Genomic DNA, 9,100 nt, shown 5'->3' on the forward strand with positions numbered 1-9,100 from the left:
GATTATTGACAAATGTATCTTTTTCTTTTATGTACACTGAGAGCATATGCACCAAGACAAATTCCTTGTGTGTCCAATCACACTTGGCCAATAAAGAATTCTATTCTATTCTATTCTATATAGGCTAACCAGCAATGAATGTTTGGATGCTGTTATTCTAAGAGTTAGATTGCAATTATGTTACTTTAAGAGCTAGGCAGCAATTAGCCATATAAGAGAGATAGTGTGCTGCTCTTTGTTGTATTGCATTGTTCCTGTTGCCTTTGCATTGTATTGTACTGATGGTTGTTGGCATATGTATATGCTGGTTAGTATTGATGCTATATTGCTGTGTGTTAAGTTATTGATGTAATCTAAGGTATAGCTATGTGCTTAATACACTTGTGTGTTAATAATAGAATATATTCTATTCTATTTGTATGCCGCCCCGAGTCTTCGGAGAGGGGCGGCATACAAATCTAAGTAATAAATAAATAAAATAAATTCTGCTGTGTACTAATAAGAGAATATACTATATTGCTGTGTGCAAAATGTTAAAGGTATTTGCTCTGCCCCAATAAGAGAATTGGTCTAATGTTAATTGGTCTAATGTACTTGCCATGTGCTAATTATGCTATGTGCTAATAATAGAAGATATAATATGTATTATGAATTGTATTATGGTTAGTGTGTAATATTAATGATATTGTATACCTTGTAAATAAAACCTTTAAAATAGTGGTCTGTGTTATTGTCTGAACAGCCATCACTGCCACATATACTCTGTTTGGAATTTAATATTTCTATCATTGGTTGTTAAACCAGTCTGCAATGCTAACAATATGCAACATTGGGATATAGGATCAGGACATATAGGGATATACCTATCCAATTTATGCTGTGGTGGGCTCTAAAACCCTTTATTACCAGTTTGTATTCACACTTGTGTGTGCAATTCTTCTGCAATTGTGGAAGCCACAATGAAATCTTATGGACAAACTAATGGCCGGTAGCCCACATATTATTCATTAATGATATTAATGATCAACATTTGAATTATTTGCTCTGCACTAGTGAGTCATTATCATCATCTGCATTTAACAACTCCATAAGTGGAGTCTGGGCAACTGAATGGAACTAGCAGAGTGTTTTAATGCCTGGATGTCCTAAGATATACCAAACAAAGATCTGGTAATAAGAGGAAAATAAGATCTGCCAAACATAGCAGAGTTTTGTTTGGCAGATCTATTCCCAGTGTGCCCAGAGAGAAAAATATTTGTCTCTATCTAGGATCAAACTCAAAGCCTCCTGATTGTGATGCAAGAGCTCCACCTCTAGGCCACCGCATCATTTTTGCTCTGCACTAGTGAGTAAAATGGAGAAAAACACAGCTAAATCTAGATGCATGTATTATATATCATATCAATGTGCTCTGATGGGAAATGTTTCTTACTCCAGCTTCTTTCCAGGTCAATATATTATCTAATATATGCATAACAGTTATCTTGATTGTCCAGCCATTCTCTGGCACAAGTGTCAACTTGTTTTCTACTGTTACCAATTTAGCAAACTAGCACTGCTTCAAATATAAGTTGGCATATTATATTGTGGGGAAACAATCATAACATCTAAGAGAGAAAGGGATTTCAAAAGTTTTTGGATTACCTTAATAAGATGATAGATAGATAGATAGATAGATAGATAGATAGATAGATAGATAGATAGATAGATAGGTAGGTAGGTAGGTAGGTAGGTAGGTAGGTAGGTAGGTAGGTAGGTAGGTAGGTAGGTAGATGTGTTCAGTTCTGGAGACCTCGCCTACAAAAAGATATTGACAAAATTGAACGGGTCCAAAAAAAGGCTACAAGAATGGTGGAAGGTCTTAAGCATAAAACGTATCAGGAAAGACTTAATGAACTCAATCTGTATAGTCTGGAGGACAGAAGGAAAAGGGGGACATGATCAAAACATTTAAATATGTTAAAGGGTTAAATAAGATTCAGGAGGGAAGTGTTTTTAATAGGAAAGTGAACACAAGAACAAGGGAACACAATCTGAAGTTAGTTGGGGGAAAGATCAAAGGCAACATGAGAAAATATTATTTTACTGAAAGAGTAGTAGATCCTTGGAACAAACTTCCAGCAGACGTGGTTGGTAAATCCACAGTAACTGAATTTAAACATGCCTGGGATAAACATATATCCATTGTAAGATAAAATACAGGAAATAGTATAAGGACAGACTAGATGGACCATGAGGTCTTTTTCTGCCGTCAGTCTTCTATGTTTCGATAGATAGATAGATAGATAGATAGATAGATAGATAGATAGATAGATAGATAGATAGATAGATAGATAGATAGATAGATAAAAAAATGAATGAGTCAAGGCCTGGCAAGGTGTTAACGTGATCTTCCATGCTGTGCAAGCTAAGCGATCTTCCCTTTGCTTACTCCTTCCATTGCTGCTCCCTCCAACAATCAGCTGAGCCTTCTTTCAAACAAAGTGCTAACAAGTGAAGTGATCTTCTGAAATTTGCTGCCTGATTTTCTCATTGTTTCTCTCTTAAGAAAGAGAAGTAAAGTATTTTCGAAACAATTTTTTATCCCTGACCAGGGGGTAAAAAGCAAGCACAAGGGCTCAAAACCAGCAAACTGAAGCTGACCAGACTAAAGGCTAGCCAGATGAATACCTGGTAGGCAGATTATTTTTTCCAATTTTCCTCCCCCAAAACTAAGGTGCGTCTTATACTCTGGTGTGTCTTATACTCAGAAAAATATGGTACGGTACTTGACTGATGATGTTACCTAATTTGGATAAGGAAATGTCTGCAAGATAACAACCTTGCTCAGAGAACAGCAAAGACCCCTTATTTCAATCCTCAACTACAAATATTCTTCATTACTGGTACTGTACTGCTGAGTTGAACTAATAAATTGAATATATTTTTAGAGGAATAATTTGTCAGGTTGCAGATTTTAATTTAATTTTCCATATTAAAGAGTAAGAAGGTAATAGTAATTCTCTCTCTCAGACGTCGTTACCTTTCCTGGTGGCTCCATTAAGGCACAGTCATTTGGAATTATCCATTTCATAATTTTTGCAATGATTTCAGACTAAGGATAAGACAAGGAGGACTTTTGGACAGAAAGAGCTTTCAGAGAAAGTTTACTATTCCACCAGCTGCCTGTGGGTGTAAAGGAGAAGCCTTTTTTTCTGTGGGCTTTGTACACTGTTTGATTTATTTCATATATTTATAAAAGGACAAATTTGTGTCAGGGTCATGACTTCATTTGGACAGCTGCCATGCAATTCCTCAAAGTAGAGATTTGGAAATCATCTTGCCTCTAAAAGTCTTTGTTAGTATCTGAATACATCAAAGATAAACAGGGATCAATTAAGGATGTCTGGATGAGACTCCATGGTATCTCCGTGGTGAGTCTGGCTTTTAAAAATTTCAATTAATATATATATATCCTGGTCTACATATTGCTTTTTTCACACAGTAATATTTCACACAGTCTTCTGTTAAGAGTCACTTGTTGAGGGTCATTTTTTGATTTGATTTGGCTTGGCTTGGCTTGGCTTGGCTTGGCTTGGCTTGGCTTGGCTTGGCTTGGCTTGGCTTGGCTTGGCTTGGCTTGGCTTGGCTTGGCTTGGCTTGATTTGATTTGATTTGATTTGATTTGATTTGTATGCCGCCCCTCTCCGAGGACTCAGGATGGCTCACAACATAATAAAAACAGTGTACAATATCAAAACCTAAAATCCAATTAATATAACTAGCTACTTTAAAAACCCTGGAAAATTTAAAAAACATTCATTCACATTCAAACAAGCATATATCTCATTTGTCGGCCAGAAGCTAGGGTCTAGTGACTCCAAGTCTGGTGACATACATAGGTGTTCAAGTTCTTATGGAAGACAAGGAGGGTGGGGGCAGCACGATTCTCTGGGGGGAGATGATTCCAGAGGGCCAGGCCCCCCACAGAGAAGGCTCTTCCCCTAGGTCCCACCAAAGGACATTGTCTAGTTGACGGGACCTGGAGAAGGCCGACTCTGTGGGACCTGACAGGTCACTGAAACTCATGCGGCAGGAGGCAGTCCCGCAGGTAATCTGGTCTGATGCCATGTAGGGCTTTATAGGTCATAACCAACACTTTGAATTGTGTCGGGAAACCAATTGGCAGCCTGTGCAGTCTGCTAGTAACTTGACAGCAGTGTCTTGAGGTCTCCTCACAAGGAACAAGAGCAACTGTTTGCAGCTGAAATGGGAATGCTACAACCAATTCACCATAATCAACTCACCCACACTCAACTTGCTGCAGTCAACTCCCTGCAGGATCATTCATCATGGACAACAGGACAAGAGTTACACTAATGTCAAATAAATGCTGGAAGAGAATCATGTGAATAAAATCAGTGTTTGGAAAGTACAAATTGTGCAAAATGCAGCCACGCAAGCAGTCATGGGAATACCCAGACATGTTCACATATTCCCAACATTCTGCATTGATTGCCAATTGGTTTCCGGAATCAATTCAAAGTGTTGGTTATGACCAGTGATGGGCTACCAAAATTCTTTTGCTTCTTTTGTCTCACCTATAGTTCCTTGTGCTCCAGCTTCTTCAAACCTGATCCCCAGTTGATCCAATAATGCCTTTCCCTCCTCCAATGTACAAGCCCTGTACATTTTATTTTCTTGGAACACCAAAATAGCAGCTGGAAACCCCCAAGTAAACCTTTTTCCACTTTGATATAAATGGCTTGAAATTGGGCGTAAGGCAGCTCTCGCTCTCAAGGTTTCCCAAGAGAGATCCCTCAGAACTCTTATCTCGTTCCTATCTTGTTTAAGGCTGGCAGAACTTTTCAAAGACTTGTAAATGATCTCTGCTTTTTTTTTCACTGACCAAAGCCATAACAATGTCTCTTTGCCTCTCCCTATTTCTGCGTGGGGCAGCCTAATGGACACATATATCATCAGAGCCGACTTGAACACTAGCTTGCTTATTAATCCAATCAATTACTGCTTCATTTAAGTTTGAGCCTGAAGCAAAATCTGATCTGAACCCATGCAGACGTAAATTTCTTCTCCTTTGACGTTCCTCCAGATTAGCGATTCTATAATTCATTTGTTTATTTATTATTTTATTTATTTATTTATTATTTAGATTTGTATGCCGTCCCTCTCCACAGACTTTAATTAATTCATCGTGATCCTTCTCCTTGTTTTTCAACTTTCTGAATCTTTCCAGCAGAAAACTCCACCTTCTTTTTAATCAATTTCACATCCGAAGCCAGACTTCCAATGGTTGACTCCACTGTAATAAATCTCTGCTCAAATCCTGAACAAATGTCCAACAATCTATCCAGCTTTTTTTCAATTTTCGCTAGGCTTGAGTCTGCCCCACCGTAAATCTTTAGATTCTCTTTGATGTCTGTGGATTCTTTTTCCTTCTGTTCTTCTTCAAGAAGGATTTACAGTATTTTTAAGGGAGAGATTTCCCTTTACATAATAAATTACTCCAGAGCTCGAGGTGGAGCACCTAGAATTTGTTTCAGCACATGCACAATCCTGCCATTTTAATTTCTCAAGAAATGTTTCACTACAGCTGGACTGGTGAAAAATGGTTCTTACTTCAGTATCATTCCAATTTAGCTCATTGTGAAAATATCCATATCAGCTCCTCTGCTTCTTCAACCAGTTTTTGGGACAGCCCCCAAGTTTGGCTACATGGAAACAAAAGTAGAAAAAATGGAGGGTAAATGAAATAATTCCCTGATTTTTCTGAATGGAATGTCTTCAGTTGGGAATAGACAAGATTGGTAGGGTTGTGGGATGAGGTTGAGCCTATCATCCTTATAGGAATGGAAGAAGACTATCTCCTGAATTAATGAAGTCCCTAATCTTGTGTAGCTTCTTCTCTGGCAATATTATACTGCTAACTAGAGCATACAAAATATTTGCAATCCTTCAACACAGCTCACCTGTCTGGAACTCGCATTGAGTATCGGATTAATATAATTGAGAGAGTCCAGCAATATTTCACAATAAGAGTCCTCCACTCCTCTGCTCTTATTCCACCAGATTGGAAATTTTGAGTTTAGGTAGCTTAGAATTACGTCGCCTTTGATCTGATCTAAATGTAGTTCATAAAATCATCTACCACATTGTCCTACCAATAAATGAACAGCTTCAACCACAACTATATGCATACTCTGTATCCTAGCCAGCAATATTATGAACAATTTTCATCTTGAATTGGACCTGCTGCTATTTTAATGACTCACCACCCTTTTAGCACTCAACATATGCTGTCACAAGACTTCCTGCTGTTCTTACTACAAAAACATAGCTAAAGACTCAATAATGTGTTCTGTTCTTCATCCTCAACAGTATATTTTCCAGCTACCTCCGTATAAATGCAATTGATTGATTAATTGCTTGGTTAATTGGTTGACTGATTGCATGCCATCAAGCAATATTGACTCTTAGTAACCACAAAGATGGATTTTTCTCCATTATGATTTGTCTTTAACTTGGTCATTCAAGTCGTCTTTAACAAAAAAGAAAAATTTGAAAAAATGTACACAATAGTACAAGCAATACAAATTTAAGAAAAAGAGAAAAGAATTGTAATAAATAGATTGTTAGTATGTCTAGGTATCAATTCTTCAACACACTTTAAAACAGAGTTTATGTAGGAATGTGGGCTAGTCAGACAATGAATCAGACTTAGTATCAATATATATATAACAATACAGTAGTACCTCTAGATATGAGCTGCTCCACATGCGAGTATTCCAAGATACAAGCCACGAGGGGAGAGAAATTTCTGTTCCAGACCCGAGCTCAAATTCGGGATACGAACTGAGCGTCCACTAGGTGGTGCAAGAATCCTTGCTTTTGGTTATCTCGGAGGGGAAAAACAAAGTCTAAAGCCATTTGTTCCAGATACGAGTTGCTCGACATACAAGCTCCCTTCTGGAACGAATTATACTCGTATCTAGGGGTACTATTGTATTATTATTTACAAGTGGTAAAACAAGGAATACACATATAATACTACTAATAGTTTACAAACCATGCGCACAGCAACAATATAACACACAGCAAATATATCTCAAACAAATAACTCCCCCCAAGAGGAATGGTATTGGCTCCCTCTTATGGCCAACCAGCAAATGTTTCTTAAAGGTACAGTCTTTACACTGTACAAACTGATATTGTTAGCTACTGTATGGCAACACCCAACCAGGTTACGTACAGTATGCTAACATAGATAATAAAGGAAAGGGCAAAATGAAAAAAAATAAAGAAGCATTATCCAATCTTGACAACAATTAATAATAAATTCATTATCTATCCTCATTAAGCACATATCTTTAATTTCTTCCTCTCTTTTATCCTTTCTAATAATCAGATCCATAAATTACCGCTTCAGTTTTTTCCATTTATGGCAAAAAGTCCAGTAAAGGGTTTCCAGTAATTGTACTTATTGACTTCTCCCTAAACAAACAAATCAATTTTACCATCTCGGAAAATTCTACTCGTCTTCACCAACTCTGCCTCCATTGTGTGTACAGGTAGTCCTTGACTAACAACCATTCCTTTAACAACCATACACAATTATGAGAGTGCTGGGGGGGAAAGACTTAGGACTGGTACTTCCACTTATGACCTTATGCAACATCCCTGAAGTCATATGCTCAAAATTCAGACACTTGGCAAGTGGCATGTCTTTACAATAGTTGCAGTGCTCCGGGGTCATATGATCACTAATTATGGGGGGGGGGAGTCCATGGGGGATGCTGGATTCACTAAATCAGTTGTCCCCAACCTGTCCAGCTTAATGGATCAGTGGGAGGGAGGAGGAAATGGTATGGTTTTATCTTCCATTTATGAGCTTGTTTTATAGATTAGCCCTTGGGCCATATCAAAATACAGAATTTGAGACACAAATGATTACTAAAATCTGATTAAAAACAATTTAAAATGGCATTGGATTAAATACAATATACTATAAAATATGGTAAAAATATATTTCGGTGTCACCCCTACAATCTACTCCAATCAGTCCCACATATGCTGATCTCAATTGAAAGTACTGTGTTGTGTTAAAGGTTATTTTCAGATCCTGACAGCACATTAGGTAAGTTGTTTTATTATGGGGATTCCAATGTGTTATTCGTTTGGTATACAGACCAAGGTACCTGTCTCTCACCCTCTTATACAGGTAACAATCATATAGGATGTGAGCCAGGTCTTATACCTCTCCACAAATGCAGAGACATCTAATGTAGGGTATAGACAGTGAAGGACTACCAAAAATTTTACTACCACATTGTGGGCATGGTTTATGCAAGACACCCTGCATTTTCTTTCAACATCTTTCAGTGCAAATTGGGTGCTCTGGGGTGGAGCTCCATTTTCGCTACCCCACTGCATTCCCACCCACCCCGGTCCGGGCAGTAGCCCACCCCTGAGTATAGAATGGAATCTCCCATATCTGACAATCATGCCAAGCTGTTCGAATCTCACTCGCATAAATATAATCTAGATTAATGAAAAGTAGGATAAGGGGAGAACTGATAGCAGCGTTCCAATATCTCAGGGGTTGCCACAAAGAAGAGGGATTCAAACTATTCTCCAAAGCACTGAGTATAGAACAAAAAGCAATGGGTAGAAACTAAACAAGGTGATTAGAAATTTCCCACAATTGGTACAATTAATCAGTGGAACAACTTGCTTCCAGAAGTTGTGAATGCTCCAACACTGGAAGTTTTTAAGAAGATGGTGGATAACCATTTGTCTGAAGTGGTGTAGAGTTTCTTGTCAAAGCAGAGAGTTGGACTAGAAGACCTCCAAGCTCCCTTCCAACTCTGTTATTCTATTCTATTATCTATCTTCCTTAGATGTTTTGGCAGTTGTAACTTTAAATACTGTAGCTGTCTATTTGAAAAGTATGTTCGTATTTGCTCAGCCATTTCAAGTTACCCACCTTACTAAGGATAGTTATATCATTTTACACATGCAGTTCAGTTTTGGCACTTGGTGCCAAAAAGGTTAACCATCATTGTTGTAGGGTCTCCTACTTTGGTGGGAGGTTGGACTAGATGAC

The sequence above is a fragment of the Erythrolamprus reginae genome, chromosome Z (assembly GCF_031021105.1).
Source record: "Erythrolamprus reginae isolate rEryReg1 chromosome Z, rEryReg1.hap1, whole genome shotgun sequence".
In the NCBI taxonomy this organism is placed as follows: Eukaryota; Metazoa; Chordata; class Lepidosauria; order Squamata; family Dipsadidae; genus Erythrolamprus; species Erythrolamprus reginae.